Raw genomic sequence first — 16909 nt, forward strand, 5'->3', positions numbered from 1 at the left:
CTCGGAGCCCTTCTGCAGAGGGGACCAAGCTGTCAATCAGCTTAGCACAACCCCGACTCTGGTGGGATGGGAAGGGGTGGAACAAGGGGGGAGGTGGACTCCCCGTCCAGGACCTTGGTGAAGGTCACTGGCGGGGACTCCAGGCAGGGGATAGGGACCAACAATAGACCTGAGGGGCCACTTGTAGCAATATGACTGTGGACAGCCCACTGACAGCGTCTTCCTCGGCACAGGGCACAATGCTACCCACACCCCACGAGCCACCGTGTGCAGACCCCAGTGCAGCTTGTGCCCAGGAAGGGAGGGGGCCTGGGGAGCTGCCCCTGCCAGGGTGGCTGCCAGGGTTTTAGTCCTAGTTCCCTCACGTGTGCACCCATCCTACAGGCAGTGAGGGAGACGGAGCTGCCCACGAGGGCAGAAGGGTTCTAAGCCTATCCTGGAGGTGGTCCGATTTTTCGTCACAACTCACGATGACGCCTTCTGGCTGATCGCCAGGCGCCATCTTAGCCATGTGTGGCCTCAGAACCGGGAAGTGAGCATCAGTCTGCAAGTCAGGTTTCCTCTTCTCCATCTCTGATGTGACGTGCCCTACATCTCCCCCGTTTTGTTTTATTGGCCAGTGTCTACCTTTCACTGGAGAGTGTGCCTGTGTTAGGTTGTCCCCCTCTGGGGCTCTTACCTGTCACTGACTACCACTCTGGCTCTTCAGGCAGTTCACCTGCAGGATCGGCAGACCCAGTGGGAAACCTCAAGGAGGGGAGGTGACTTAGGCCTATGAAGAAGACCCTCTTGCCTCTGACTTACACCTGCACATCCTGGTAGGGCCCATGGCCAACCTCACAGGGCTCCCAGTCAGTATCTCGTAAGACGGCCTATCGCTGCTGGACCACCATCAATTGAACAGCTTTGGCTCGATCCTTGAGCAACTGGAGGAGCCTGTTGATTACACAAGGTCCAAATGTCAACACAAGCATTATAGTGACCAAGGGGCCTACCAAGGGGAGAAGGTAAAGGGGCCACCCATTTAGCCCAGTCCACAGAAAGCTTTATTGCAGCTCATTCCGACAGTTTTCAAGGTCTTTTTAACCTTTTAATCTTATCTTGAACAATACTAGAGTGACTGGCATAGAAGCAGCACTTCTCCTGAAGGAACAGGCACAGTCCTCCCTCTCTGGCCATAAGCAGGTCCAGGCCATGATGGCTTTGGAGGACTCCTGCAGCCAAGGAGTCGAGTTGAGATTGCAGGTCCAAGATAGGGCTGCAACATGGTGCATGTCACCTATCATCCGCTGAGAAAGCTTATTGTACATCTGCGAAGAAGTACCGAGGCCAGAGGTCAAGTACCCATCCCCGTGGCCACCCGCAGGCCCAACAGCAAAGGAACAGCATGAATGGCTCTTTGGGGCCTGGAAAGGGAATCATCACCAGCAGTATAGGCAGGGACTGGTCATTAAGGAGGATCCCAGTGTCAGGAGGAGGAGGACCACAGTGCAGACCCCCTCCAATTACCCAGTAGGACACCGTTCGCCATATCCCCACAGAGAAAGGCAGTACCCTTAGGAGGACAGAGCATACCACCTACTGATTGGTCAAAAAACCGATTGCCTCCACACCAGAGGGGATTCAACGTCCCCACATCTAGAGTGCTGTCTCTAGTGAGACAGATGACATTAGGCATGGTCACCAAGGGCAAAAGGACTTCTGAGTGGGGTGGGAGTATAGGGCATCTACTAGGGAGAGGTGAGGTTATATTCCACCAAACAGGAATGGCAGTAGCCTTTAAGGGTCCATTCTTTCCTGGGGGCAGGGGCATATAAGGACCAACAAATTGGCTTACCACCACTTACAGCATCAAAGTGTGCCTTCCCACAGCATGTATCCCCCAACAAACATGAATGCCACGAGGGAGACAATGAGGAGTCCAGTCACAACCAGGCAAAGCGTCCAGAATGGTCTTTTCATTTCAAATGAGAAAATAAAGAATCATACCTCAAGAGGGGGTGCTCTTGGGAAATCACTTTTGTTCTGGCAAACAGTATTTTAGATCTCTAGCGGGGACCCAAATTGGACTTGGCTCCCCAATCGGGAATCACATCCAAATCCCCTCCCTACACTAATGAGGGGATCAGCACCGTGCTATGATCCAGTAAGGGGTCCCTCCATCGGACCTCTACCTTTAAATAAGGTGTCTGATTAGACCAATGTCTCTGGAAAGCAGTCAGAGGTTGCTCTTGGGAAAAATTTGAAATAATGTAAGCATGGCTGACCTTAATCGCTCATGGGGGTTGCTTCCGCCTTTTTGTTTTATTAGTTGGTCCTTTAAGGTAATCTCCCTCTTCCTCACCAGTTGTTCTGCTCGGTCCCAGGTGGCCAATCCAAAAGACTGGCATCCACCAACCTGGGTGCAGTGTGTGCCAAGGTTTCCCAGTCCTTTCGGCCTGGGCATCTGAGATCTCTAAACCTCGCCTTTTGAGCCTGAATCTCAGCGCTTTAAGAGCCGGAGCACCATGCTTAGTGTGAGATTTCCCCATCTCTTCAGGGAGACCCTGACCTCGGAACTTGCTTGGCTTGGCTCCCCGATACTTTCGCTTTGGTGAACCGACTTCTCCATGTCCCTGTTCGGGCACCAGATGTCGGGGGTTTTAGCCCTTGTTCCCTCCCGACCTGCGGGAGAGATGGGAAGAACACGCCCTGGCCAGGATGAGCCAAGAAAGGAGAGGGCCGACTGACCGCCCGCACTCAGCCCTCCCTCGCCAGAGGACAATCAGACGCATCAGGGAGACCAGTCAAGGCTGGAGCTCGTTTATTGAGGAAGCACACACAGCTAATATGAGGCCCAGGAGCCAATCAGGATAAAGGTCAGCAGGGTGGGGAGAGCTCACGTGTACACCCATCCTACAGGCAGTGAAGGAGACGGAGCTGCCCACGAGGGCGGAAGGGTTCTGAGCCTATCCTAGAGGTGGTCCGATTTTTCGTCATAACCCACGATAACGCCTTCTGGCTGATCGCCAGGCGCCATCTTAGCCATGTGCGGCCCCAGGACTGGGAAGTGAGCATCAGTCTGCAAGTCAGGTTTCCTCTTCTCCATCGTAGGTTTCTATTTCTCTGATGTGACGTGCCCTACAGGCAGCCAATACCTAGAGACAGTGAAGGCCTTTGGCGATGGCACCTGTCCCTGGCACCTGTTCTCTCCTCCCTGCCGCCAGGGGCTGGTGGCCTTCCTCTGCCATGCCCTGAGGCCAGCAGAGTGGAGTGGCCCTGCATGATGGGAGACCTCAGAAACCAGGAGCCCCTGGAGGCCTTTCCCAAGAGCCCACCCCCACCTGCTCTGCTGACTTACAGCCAAGGTCCACCTGTCCTGGGCGTACCAGGCCAGATACAGAAACCACCCTGTCCCACACAGGATCCTTAACCACAGCACAGGTGGCTCTGTCCTCGTCCCTCCCGGCATGTCCCTATGCGAGGTGCCCTGCCTGCGTCTCTGTGAATGACGGGTTCTCTCCTCAGTCTTCTCCTTGTCAGTCTCACATCTGAGTAAACCAGACCAAGGCCAGCCCAGCGGCTGCCCTCCCTCCCACACGTCCACAGGCAGATGCCGGCAGGAAGACCTGCAAAGGGCACGGCTCTGCACAAGCTTCCTCCTGGGAGGCCGAGGGGCAGGGACAGAAGAGGCACCCTTCCCTGGTCCTCCTCCAGGGAACGTGGCACTCTCCCGCTGGACCACAGCGACCTGGCAAGGGCTGCTTTACACCCTCTGGCAGGTCCACCTGGCCTTTTTCCTTCCCCCTGTAGGAGGCTGATTCAAACACGGAACCCCAGGCGAAGGGCTCACCAGGCTCATGCAGAACCAAACACTCCGAGTGGACGTGACATGGGCAGGGCTGGGCGAGCCACTTGGGGACATGGGGTTCCCGCAGAGGGAGAGCTCAGTCTCTGTCCTCAGTTAGAGTGAGAGGTGCCCCCAGGAGGAGGGTCACTGGGGGCCTTTGGCATTGGCACCTGTCCCTGGCACCTGCTCTCACCTCCCTGCTACCAGGGGCTGGTGGCCTTCCTCTGCCATGCTCTCAGGCCAGCGGCGTGGAGTGGCCCTGCATGGTGGGAGACCTCAGAAACCAGGAGCCCCAAGTCAGCCTGTCTCCTGTGAGCTGCTCCCGTCAGGAGTCTTGGCCACAGTGGGGGAAAGCCAGCTGCCAGCCACCAGCCTGTCTGAGCCCCAGGACTCCAGGCTGTAGCCCAAGTCCTGCAGCCTGGGGCTTCCCTGTGACTGCCCCAGCTTTGAAACTGAAAGTCCCACAGCCTAAAGTCCCCTGAGGACTGGGCACACTAGAATGCCGGTCACTCTGCTGCAGGCCTTCCTGGAGAAGGGCTTCGGGTCACAAGGTGCAGGTGAGCAGAGGGCCTGTGTCCAGGAAGCCTATGCCCCTGTCCTGCAAGAAACCCAGAGCTCACTTCCCTCAGCCTCACTTCCCTCCCCCAGGCCAGTGTCTCAAGTCCCTCTGCTCCTCGGAGTACCATCCTGGCTGATGGGCCTGGACTCAGCACTGTCCCGGGTCCCAGGAGACAGACGGGGGCAGCTTGAACGCTCTCTGGGGCTCTCACAGCTGGTTTTCTCTTTATTAGTCGCAGACGTTTTTCTCTGCACTCCCTGAAGCAATTGCTGCTGATCTCCTCTGAGACCCTGAAGGCTTTTCCCTTTGACTCCCAGGTCAGGGAGCTTGGCCCTGACCAAGGCTGGTGGCTGCACACTGGTAGCTCCACATTGGCAGCGGAGGCTGGCTGGGGACACTGGGCCCCGCCTGGCCTGGCCTCCAGGTGGCCAGGCCTTGTTGCTGCATGGCTGGTGAGCAGCACAGGATTGACCTGGTCCTCAGCACACTCGCTCACGCCCCAGGTCATGACCCAGCTCCCACCAGTGAGCAAGTGCTGGCTGGCCTGTCCTGCGACCACTGACTCAGACCCAGGGAGACGGACGCCTGCCTGGGAGGACTGCCCTCCCAGGCACTTTGAAACCTCAGGCAGATGGCAAATAGGGTGTCAGCAGAGATTTCCATCAGGGGCCCTTCAAAGGGCACCCCAAGGCCCTGGAGAGGGGTTTCAGGGTCACAAGGTGCTGGTGAGCAGAGGGCCTGTGTCCAGGAAGCCCTGTCCCCTGGGGGTACCACGTCATCTCTCACTCTGACCCTGGCCTCTGGGAAAACCAGCACATTTCAGACATGCCCAGAGCCCACACAGGTAGATCAAGGGAGGCTGGACATCCACAAGACCAACATTTGCTCCGATCTTTGGATGTATTTGTGTCTTCTCATATTGGCAGTTCTTTAAGAGTTTCACAGAGTCTCTTGTTTGGGCTTTCAATAGCCAAGCATTGAGTCTGTGGAGTCAGCAGTCCCACCTAAACCCACATGTTTTAACTCGTACAAGAGAGATTTTTAGTACCACCACCACCACCATTACCACCACCTCCATCACCACCACCATCACCATCATCACTATCACCATCACCATCATCACCATTACCACCACCACCAACACCAACATTACCACCACCACCACCACCACCATCATCAACATCACCATCACTATCACCATCATCACCATCACCATCATCACCACCACCATCATCACCACCACCACCATTACCACCACCACCACCTCCACCAACACCACCATCATCAACACCACCACCACCACCATCATCACCACCACCACCACCACCTCCACCACCACCACTACCACCACCACCACCTCCACCACCACCACCAACAACAACATTACCACCACCACCAACATTACCACCACCACCACCTCCACCACCACCACCACCAACAACAACATTACCACCACCACCACCTGCACCACCACCACCACCACCAACATTACCACCACCACCACCTCCACCACCACCACCACCACCAACATTACCACCACCACCACCTGCACCACCACCACCACCACCAACATTACCACCACCACCACCTGCACCACCACCACCACCTCCACCACCACCAACAACAACAACATTACCACCACCACCACCTCCACCACCACCACCACCTCCACCACCACCACCAACAACAACATTACCACCACCACCACCTCCACCACCACCACCATCATCAACACCACCACCACCACCATCATCACCATCACCATGTTCACCACAACCCCATCATCATCTCCACCACATTCATCACCATCATCACCACCACATTCACCACCACCACCACCATCATCACCATCACCATCACCGTCATCACCATCACCATCATCACCACCATCACCATCACCATCATCACCACCACCATCACCACCACCACCATCATCATCACCATCACCATCACCATCATCACCATGTTCACCACAACCCCATCATCATCTCCACCACATTCATCACCATCATCACCACCACATTCACCACCACCACCACCACCATCATCACCATCACCATCACCGTCATCACCATCACCACCACCATCACCATTACCATCACCGTCATCACCATCACCACCATCACCACCACCACCACCACCACCATCACCACCACCATCACCACCACCACCATCACCACCAACATTACCACCACCACCACCATCAACACCACCACCACCACCACCACCATCACCGTCATCACCATCACCATCACCATGTTCACCACAACCCCATCATCATCTCCACCACATTCATCAGCATCATCACCATCACCATCATCACCACCACCACCACTACCATCACCATCACCACCATAATCACCACTATCACCATTACCACCATCATTACTACCATCACTCCCACCACCACCACCTTCACCACCACCACGTCTTCTTGGCCATCATAGTACACCACCTTATCAGCATTTGGCTCCATTTCCCACGGGCCCCCTGTGGGGTTAAGCTCTGGACACCACAGTGGGGACTGGCTTGCTATGTCCCTTCCAAATGCTCTGTTCCCCTCTGCCTTCCTCCTACCCTCTCAAATAAGCAAGTGCTCTGGGATAGGCCACTCAGGGCCTGCTCTGGGGACAGCCCAAGAGCCCCCCAGGTTGCCGTCAGGGTCGAGTGCGCTCGCTTGAGGAGAGCTTGGCCTACGGGAAGATCGGAAGACCTGGAGTGTCGTTGGTCTGGAGAAGTCAGGAGCCCCGCACTGGGTGACACTGCGGGATGTACGGGCCGTGAGCAGAGGGCTCGGGAAGCTCTCCACACACCGCCTCTGGTCTGATTCCTGGTGGGTTTGTCATCTCCTCCCTTCCAGCGAGTCTGTCTCGTGGATTCTGGACCCCAGCACCCCGGGGAGCTGGTGCAGTGCTAGGAAGAAGCGCTGACCCTTCTCAGCGGCCCCACCTGGGTTCTCCCCGCCTAGAGTCACCCAAGAGGCCTGTGGAGCATCTCTAGGCACAGCCCTGAGCCACCTGGAGCTTGCCCTCGGCCTCCCCGGCCCTTTCCTCCTCCTCGCTTCCAAAATGGCATAATGGTGGCCACCCTGGGAGCCTGGGCAGCAAGCACATAGCCACACGCTCAGGGAACCTACCCTGCAGCAGCCACGCCACCTGCTGCGAGCTCGCTGCCTCCCACGGAGCCCTCAGCCACAAAGGTGACAGGCTTCACAGTGAGTGGCACACGGGAGCACAGCCGCTCCCTCTGTGGGACTCCTGTGCCACGTGGGGATGCCCATCCCCCGGGTGTTCTGCTCACTGGAGACGGCGGGTCCGCTTGGTCTCCTGGGCAGCCAGTGTCCCTGGTTCAGCAGGTGGCAGATGGTGACGGCTCCTTTCCCTGCCCCCGCTCCCCTCACCGCTCACAGAGAGCAGAGTTTGGAGACTGGGGTGCAAAAAAACTGTTAGAGAGAGCAGAGGTTGGAGACTGTGGTGCATAAAGACTGTTGCAGAGATCAGAGATTGGAGACTGGGGTGCAGAAGGATCCTTGGAAAGAGCAGATTTTGAAGACTGGCGTGCAGAAGGCCTGCTACAGAGAGCAGAGTTTGGAGACTGAGGTGCAGAAACACTGTTACAGAAACTAGAGGTTGGAAATTGGGGTGCAGAAGAAACGTGACAGAGACCAGAGTTTGGAGACTGCGGTATAGAAAAACTGTTACAGATCGCAGAGGTTGGAAACTGGGATGCAGAAGAACTGTTGATTTTCAAACATATAAAGACAGAGGAATTCTTTGCTAGCAAAACTGCTCTCCAAGAAATGATAAGGGCAGCCCTTGGGCAGGCAGGAGGAGGTAGTGGACGAAAACAAGGATCCAAGCACAGGAGTGAGGAGCAGTGGATACAGGGCAGATATTGGGGGTTTTCATAGCTTTAAAAAAAATTAAATCATTAACAAAAACATACTGAGTTTAAGACAATAGAAGTAAAATGTACAACAGTAGCATACATCAAGGAGAAGATGACAGCAGTGTGGTGGTTATGCAATATGTGAAGGTATACAGCATCACTTGGATGCTGTATACCTGGACAGCACCATGTCAGAGATGTACACTAAAACTCTGAAATAACTCTGAAGTAACAGTGAAAAAATTTTTTTTGAATCACTGAATTTTTTTTTAAGGGAAGAAAAACAGGAACAAAGAAGAGATGGGACAAAGAGTGAGAAAGAAAAAGAAAAGATGGCAAGATGGAACCTACTCATTTCAGTAATTGTACTAAATGTAAATGCGCCTACCACCCCAACTAAAAGGCAGAGACCATGAAATTGGATTAAAAGGTATCACCAGTTATAGACTTTTGACTACAACACACTTAAAATATGAAACACAAAAAGAAATAATGCTGTCACTAGGAAACCAAGAAGTGAAAGTGAACAGGCTGCTTCAAGCAGACAATGCACTTCAGAGTATAACCTACTGCCAAGTAGGCTGCTTCCCAGAAGTGAAAAGATCCCTGAAGGAGAGGAGAGGGTATATGATCTGGAGCACATAAGTACAAACAAAACAACTTCACAAGAAATGAGCAAAACCAACAGGGCAGTGGGAGAAATCAACACGTCCTTAGTCAGGGTCACTACATAACTAGCCAAATCAGGGAACAGACACTTGAAAACATTATCAACAGTCTGACTTTCATAAAATTTACACCTACTCATCTGTAACAGCAGAATACACATTCTTATCAAATGTTCTCTAAAAATTTTCCAAGTTAGATTACATACTAAACCATAAAAAAAGGCTCAATATGTTTAGGAGGAATTGAGTAGCTCTAGTATGTTCTGACTGTATTCAAATTCCCCAGAAACTAGTACCAGAGAGCTATCTGAAAAATATGACTTACACAGCATCCAAATCCATGAAAACTAAGAGAGAATATGACCAGGCCATGGAAGATGTACACTGACACCTGCAAGTGCTACCAAGAGTCTACGATCACCTATGAATTGGAGAGAAAGACCCTGCTTACAATTGGGAAAACCATCGTGGTTAGTAGTATACTTCTTCTGACATTCATCTACAGAATCACATCAATGCCAATCAAAATCTCACAGGTTTCTTTGTACAAATCAACAAGCTGATTCTAAAATTCCTATAGAAATGTAATGAACTTAGATTAATCAAACAAAAAGAAAATGAAAGCAGAGGACTATCTAATTTCAATGAGTTACATTAAAGTTAAGTCATCAAAATAGTGTGGCACTGACCTGAGACAAATACATGCACACACACACACACACACACAATCTATTTTTTTTGTGTTTTGTTTTTCAGCACTAGGAATTAAACCCATGGCCTCATGTATGCTAGGCATATGCTGTACCACAGAGCCACCAAAAACTATTTTTGATAAATAGATGAAGGCAAGCCAATGTAGAAAAAAATGGTCTTTTCATTTGAAACAAATGTGTTTTCCTAAAGGGAAAAATAAAAACTGAAATCCATACATATCATGTACAATATTAAAAAATTTTTTATGTAAACAAACCTATATGTAAAACCAACAATTTGAAAATTGCTAATACAGAAGAAAAATTCTGTAGATTTTTATAAATAAAATACAAATCAAAACAAGACAAAACTGAGTGATGCATGGTGACACACACCTGTAATCCCAGTGACTGGGGAAGCTGAGGCAGGAGGATCTCAAGTTTGAGGCCAGCCTCAGCAACCTAGTGAGACCCTCCACAACTTAGCAAGACCTTATCTCAAAAAATAAAAAGGGCTGGGGATGCACCTCAGTGGTAAAGCAATCCCGGGTTCAATCCCCAGTACCAAAAACAAAACAAAGCACGAAAACAAACAAATGCAAAAACAACCGAAAAAACTGGACCTCATCAAAAACAAAAACTCTTTGAAAAGCAAAATAAGTATCTTACAAAGAACTTCTACCCAAAATATATAAAGAACTCTAACTCAATAAGAAAACAAGTAATCAAGAATGAAATAGAAGATTTGAACACACACACTTTACCAAGAAGATGTATAGATAAACCATGAAAAGGTGTCCAACATCATTAGTCATTAGGGAAATGGACGTTAAAGCCACAATGAGACACTGCTACACACCTGTCGGAAGGACTGAAAGTAAGACCTACCACACCAGATGCTGGTGAGGAGCAACTGGACCACCCAGTGCCAGTGTGAAGGAGACAGGTTACACCGCTGTGGACGAGAGGCAGGCAGTTTCCCAGGTCAAACACATAATCATAGTCATTGCACAATTAGATATTTGCACTAGAGAAAAGAAAGTATTTCTGTACAAGGACTTTATTTGTAATATAAAGCTGTTTTAGAGGCGTAGGCAAAAACTGGGAGAAATCTAATGTCCATCAACAGAGGAATGTATAAACAAATTGTATATCTACGCAACAGAAGACTACTCAGCAGCAAAAACAATCACTGTCTGTGCATGTGGTCCTAATGCAAAGTAAACATGCTGAGTGAAAGAAGCCAGACAGAAAAGAACACGTCATGTGGTTTCATTCCGCTAGAACCTTATACAATGTCAATCAATCTACAGAGACCGAAAACTGATCAGTAGGTGTCAGGGAGTAAGAAAGAGAAAGAGGAGGGGAGGGATTACAACCCAGCAAGAGGAAATGTTTGGGGGTTCCCTGTCCCAGGTGTGGTGATGGCCCACATGGTGTGCATGTGTGTGAAAACTCAGCACAGCATCCAACCCAGGATGTGCTTTTAGAAGCAGAGCCATTAGTCAGAGGGTGTGCACCTCTCTCATCTGATGGACCCCACCAAATGCCCTTCCGAGGAGTCAGGGGGTATCCTTGCTCACTCTAGTGCCCTAAGCACAGATGACTCTGGCTGCAGCCCAAGGCAGCCCTGACTTGCTGGAAACAACATGCAGGGTGAGATGTGCTATGTGCCACAGGTGACAGTTACCTACAGATTCACGTATGTGAAGTACATACATTATTTGGTCATTGCTGTCACTCCCCAGCTTAAAAAGGGAAACTGAGACTTGTGAGGTTATGTGGCAGGCCTGATCACTAGGCTGGTGAAGAAGGCCTGGCAGATGGCCTCAGGTTGACACTCTGGCTGCTGTACCGCAAGGTTTCCCATGATGACTCTATGGGCATGTGGCACAAACAGCCTCTGGGGCCATTCCAAGAAGGATCTTCTGCAGGGAGGCACTTCTCACTTTAGGAGAAGCTGAGAAGGACCCCTCAGGATGACATGCTAAAATTGGATAGTGTGCATTCTGAAGCTGCATAGGCAGAAGGCCTTGAGGGCTAAATGTCATTAAGCCACACTGGAAGCTACAGACATATCTGAATAGAATGGCTGGCCACACTCCATCCCAGCGAGCTGTCAGAGGGCAGACCCACATAAGACAAATTTGTTTGCTCATTTGAAAAGGGTGTGCTTTCTGTTGCAACCTACCTTTTCAGGCAAACTATTACCTCGCAGAGAGAGAGGGAGCAAAAAAGCAATAACGCATAACAAGTATAGTCACGTGCCATAGAGCCACTGGGATGGTCCTGTAAGATCACATTGCCTTGTGATGTCACAGCCTTCCAGTTCATATAAACGCAGCCTGATGTTCACTTCTTGATAAGAGAGCTAACGACACAGTTTTCAGAACACATTCAGTCACTAAGCGATACAGAACTGCACGCTTATGCACACTTGTTCAAAAGCTCATTGTGCTGCCCAGCTGGCCTCCTCCTTGTGGACCCTGGCCACCTGTTACATATAATAAGCTGTCTCCTACTGAGTTAAGACTAGAAACAAGACAGATGCCATCAAGAGCTGAGGTTTTTCAATGCAGGCTTAAGTGTGGAGTGCTGAAGGATGAGGGTGAAGTACTGATGAGGAGGTGCAGCTTCTGTGGTTTACTTCAATGGGAAAGAGTTGACCCAGGAGGCACAGTGCATTCCCTGGAGCCCCAGAGTAAGCACAAAAGTTAAACAGAGAAAAGAGTCCAGGGCATCACAGTGAAATTTAGATGGAACGCCAAAAGTGGCCCAAATAACCGAGCAGAAAGCAGGAGGTGTGAGCAGACTCAGGCAACACAGAGGAAACAAATAATATACGGCAACGCTGAGCACGAGTGCCAAGATGGGATTCCGAGACGGCCAGCTGCATGTGGTACACGCAGACCCAAGCAAAGAGAAACTGACCCAGCACAAGGACAGAACTGTCTATGTTGTGTGGACACCAGCGGTGTGGGCAGGCTGAGAAGGCCTGTATGCACCCACACCTGGTACCCCACTGTGCTTTCCAAGCACCCTCTGCAATAAGAAGACCCAGGCCTGCAAGGAAGGGGCAGCTCCTGCAGCTGGGCATTAGGAGCCTGGGTCCCTCAAGGTATCAATGTAAGGAAGAACAGCTCAGGAGACAAAAGAGGGGGATAAGAGCAGCAAACTACAGAGTAGACTGTGACATACTGGACTGTGACATAGGAAATCTGTATCCACCCATGCAGGAGACACGGCTGCTGTACATAAGGATTCCAAACAACATGCTCCCTGCCCCACGGCCCCAAAGCCTTGGCACCCTGCACAGGAGACCACAAGTACCACCTGCACCAGGTACCCTGATTTCCAGGGGGATTGGAGACCAAGGCAGGAGGATGGCAAATTTGAGGCCAGCATCAGCAACTTAGGAAGACCCTATCTCAAAATAAGAAATAATAAAAAGGGCTTGGGAAGTAGCTCAATGGTAGAGCACTTGTCCAGCATGTGCGAAGATTTGGGTACAACCCCTAGTACTGTCAAAAACAAAAAGGAGGAAGAAAACAAGCACCTACCTTAGGAAGTTAAAGGGGGAAAAATAAACCTAAAGCAAGCTGAAGGAAAACTATACTATAAAACAAATATCAATGAAATTGAAAATGGAAAAACAATAGAGGAAAAAAAATTAAAGAATCTGAAAACTAGTACTTTAAATAGACCAATCCAATTGTAAAGTCCCAACAAGGCTGAAAAAGAAAAAAGACACAAAGTCATGATATCAGAAATGAAAAAGGTTTCTATTGCAGACTGCAAAATAAGACATATGAATGGCCAACAGGTTTATGAGAAAATGCTCATTATCAATTGTCAGCAATCATCAGAGAAATGCAAATCAAAACCTCATAGAAGCATCATCTCACACCTGCTGGAATGGCTATTTTCAAAAGGACAAAAGATAACAACTGCTGGTAAAGATGAGGAGGAAAGGGAACCCGTATTCACTGTTGGTGGGAATATAAATGAGTATAGCCATTATGAATAAAGGTATGGAAATTCCTCAAAAAATTAAAAATAGAATTACCGTATGATCCAGAAATCCCACTACTGGATCCATGCACAAAATAAAGGACATGAGTATGCCATAGAGATATCTGCACAACCGTATTTACTACAGGACTATTCATGTTGAGAAATGGAAAGAACTAAATTGGGGCAACCACACTGGAAAGCAGTATAGAGATTCCTCAAAAAACCAGAAATGGAACCACTATTTGACCCAGCTCTCCCACTCCTTGGTATATATCTAAAGGATGTAAAATCAACATACTACAGTGACACAGCCACATCAATGTTTATAGCAGCTCAGTTCACAATAACTAAACTATGGAACCAACCCACGTGTCCTTCAACAGATGAATTGGTTCAATCTGGTACAAAAAAAAAAATCTGAACCCAGGGCAGCAGGCCCTGGAAGTAGAACTGTGGTTACCAGGGGCTGGGGGATGAACGGGAGGTGCTGATCAAAGGATACACAGGCGTGGGAAGCTCAGGGACCTACTCTACACCATGGTGACCACAGCCAAGAACAACAAATGTATCAAACACACGTAAAGATTGCTGAAAGGACAAATTTTAATTGTTCTTACCACACACATATACACACAAAAAAAAAAAAGAAAAAAAATCCTGCAATATTGTTTAGGAATAAAAAGGAATGAAAGATATCCAGATCAGTCAGAAAGATCAGTAAGAAAGAAAAGGAACTAGCCTGGTCCAGTGGTACATGACTGCAATCCCAGCAACTTGGGAGACTGAGGCAGGAGGATCACAAGTTTAAGGCCAACCTGGGCAATTTAGTGAGACCCTGTCTCTAAATAAAAAATGAAAAGTAAGTCCAAGGATGTAGTTCAGTTGTAGAGCAAGTGCTTCACATACAAGAGGCCCTGGGTTCAATCCCCAGTTCCACTAAATAAATAAACAATCAGGACTGAGCATGTGGCTCAGGTGGTAAAGGACCTCTGGTTCCAATCCTTAATGAAAAAAAAGGTGGGGAAAAGGAGACGAACAACACTATAAATCACTTAGATCATAAAGACATACACCTAACAACAGAATAGCCATTCTTCTTAAGAGCATGTGGAATATTCTACAGAATAGATCACATATAAAACCTTGAAACAAGTCTTAAGTTAAACTTGTTAATGTAATGGAATTACTGCAATGAAATTAGAAATTAATCACAGAAGGAAAACAAAAAGCTCATAAATAGGTGGATATTAAACAACACTCTTAAACAACAATGGGTTGAAGATGAACTCACAAGGGAAATTAGAAAATACCTGGAGACCAAAACCAAGAAGGAAACTTACAGCTATAAATCCTAAATTAAAAAAGAAAGCTCTCAAGTCAATAATCTAATAGTATGGCTTTAAGAAACTAGAAAAAAGAAGAGCAAATTAGCTCAAATCCAGCAGAAAGAAAAAAACAATAATGATCAGAGCGGAGATGAGCAAGACCGAGGACAGAAATGCAATAGAGAAATACATAGACCCAATAGCTGATGATTTGAAAAGGTCAATAAATTGGCAAATCTTTCCCAGATTGACTAATAAAAAAGAGAGAAGATTCAAATTATGAAATTCAGAAATGAGGGAGGGGACATTACTACTGGTTTCACTGAAATCAAAAGGATTATAAGAGAATACATAAACACATATAAAAACAAATGTGATAACTGAGACACAAATGAAGTCCAAGAAATACAAACTACCAAAACTGACACAAGAAGAAATAGAAAATATCAACAAATCCATAAAAAATACAGAGATTATATCAGTAATCAAAAGAGGACCAGATTGCCTCACTGTTGAGTTCTACCAAACATCCAAAGAATTAACACTCATACTTCCCAAACTCTTCCAGAAAGCTCATGAGGAGGGAACCCTGCCTGATTTGGTCTGAGAACAGCATTATGCTCACACTGAAGTCAAAGATTAGCTAAAGAAAACTAAGATCAACAACCTTGATGAATACAGGCATGAAATCCTTAACCCCAACTCAGCAAACTGGAAGGGGTGCTACCAGGTGTGCACAGCTGTCTCAATATCTGGAAACCAGCCAGTGTAACACCCAACATTAATAGAATAAAAGTCTCCTCTAAGTGGAGGCAGAAAAAGCACTTGACTAAATCCATCTCCCCTTCACAAGAAACACACAAAACAAACAGGAACAGAGGGGCTTCCTCAACATGATAAAGGGCATTTTTTTCCAAAACCTCATAGCTGACATCAATCCCAACATCGAAAGACTGCAAGCTTTCCCCTAAGATCAGGAATAAGGCAAAACGGCCCATTTCTATTACTTCTATTCAACACAGCCGGAGCAATTAGGCAAGACGAAGAAATAAAAGGCATCCAGCACACAAGAGAATGTAAACTGTTGTATTCACAGATGCCATACAAACACCACACATAATCTGCAAAAAAAAAAAAAAAGAAAGAAAGAAAGAAGAAAACCCGGTTAATCAAAGAATTTGGCAAAGCTGCAAGATCCAAAGTCAACATGCAAAATAAAAAAAAAAAATCACTTATATTTCCATACACTAGCCATGAACAATCTGAAAAGGAAATTAAGAAAATTCCATTTACAATGGCATCAAAAAGAACAAAATACTCAGGAATTAATTTATCCAATGTGATATTAGATCAGACCCTAAAAACTACAAACACTGCTAAAAGAAAACCCAAATAAATTTAAGACACTAGTGTTCAGGGATAGGAAAACTTATTGAGATGTCAGAAGCAGCAAAACAATCCAGAAAAGAGCAGTAAATCTGAAGATGCATGCCATCTGATCCCAAAGCTTCCTGCAAAGTCACAGTGATCAAGAAGGGTGGACTTGTGCACACTGGCAATCAGGACGCTCAAGTACGTGATGCTGTGATGCTGTGTGGACGTCGCAAGCCTCAAGAGGTGACAGCAGAGGATTTGTCTCCCAGGACAGCAGGGCTGGGGAGCACAGCAGTGGTGGGCGGAGCAAGAGGCACAAGGAATGAGCAAAAGGGAGAGCAAGGGCTTGGGAGGTGACGAAATTATTTTGTTCTCTGATTATGGGGTGATTAAAATTCACCATTAAAAAACAGTAACTTTACTACATAACGATTGAAAAAAATTAAGATGATCCTAGGACATGTCCTAAAACCTACTGTGTAGTGATCACATAATCTTGTACACACCTCTCAGAGCGTGACCATGGTGTGGGTGGAGTTCGGAGGAGAGTGATCACTGAT

General features: G+C 48.2%; 1 long non-coding RNA gene across 5 annotated transcripts in view; it reads right to left on the minus strand.

Annotated features, from left to right (window-relative positions):
• Positions 1-16909, minus strand: part of LOC144372121 (uncharacterized) — a 63637-nt gene that overhangs the window by 24565 nt on the left and 22163 nt on the right. Inside the window, exon 5 of one of the 5 annotated variants that reach the window (XR_013432176.1) lies at positions 7525-7830. The exons of the other annotated variants lie outside the window; for them this stretch is intronic. This is a non-coding gene — a long non-coding RNA (uncharacterized LOC144372121). The remainder of the gene's footprint in view (positions 1-7524; positions 7831-16909) is intronic. 5 annotated transcript variants of the gene reach the window in all.

This window comes from Ictidomys tridecemlineatus, chromosome Y (genome assembly GCF_052094955.1).
Source record: "Ictidomys tridecemlineatus isolate mIctTri1 chromosome Y, mIctTri1.hap1, whole genome shotgun sequence".
In the NCBI taxonomy this organism is placed as follows: domain Eukaryota; kingdom Metazoa; phylum Chordata; class Mammalia; order Rodentia; family Sciuridae; genus Ictidomys; species Ictidomys tridecemlineatus.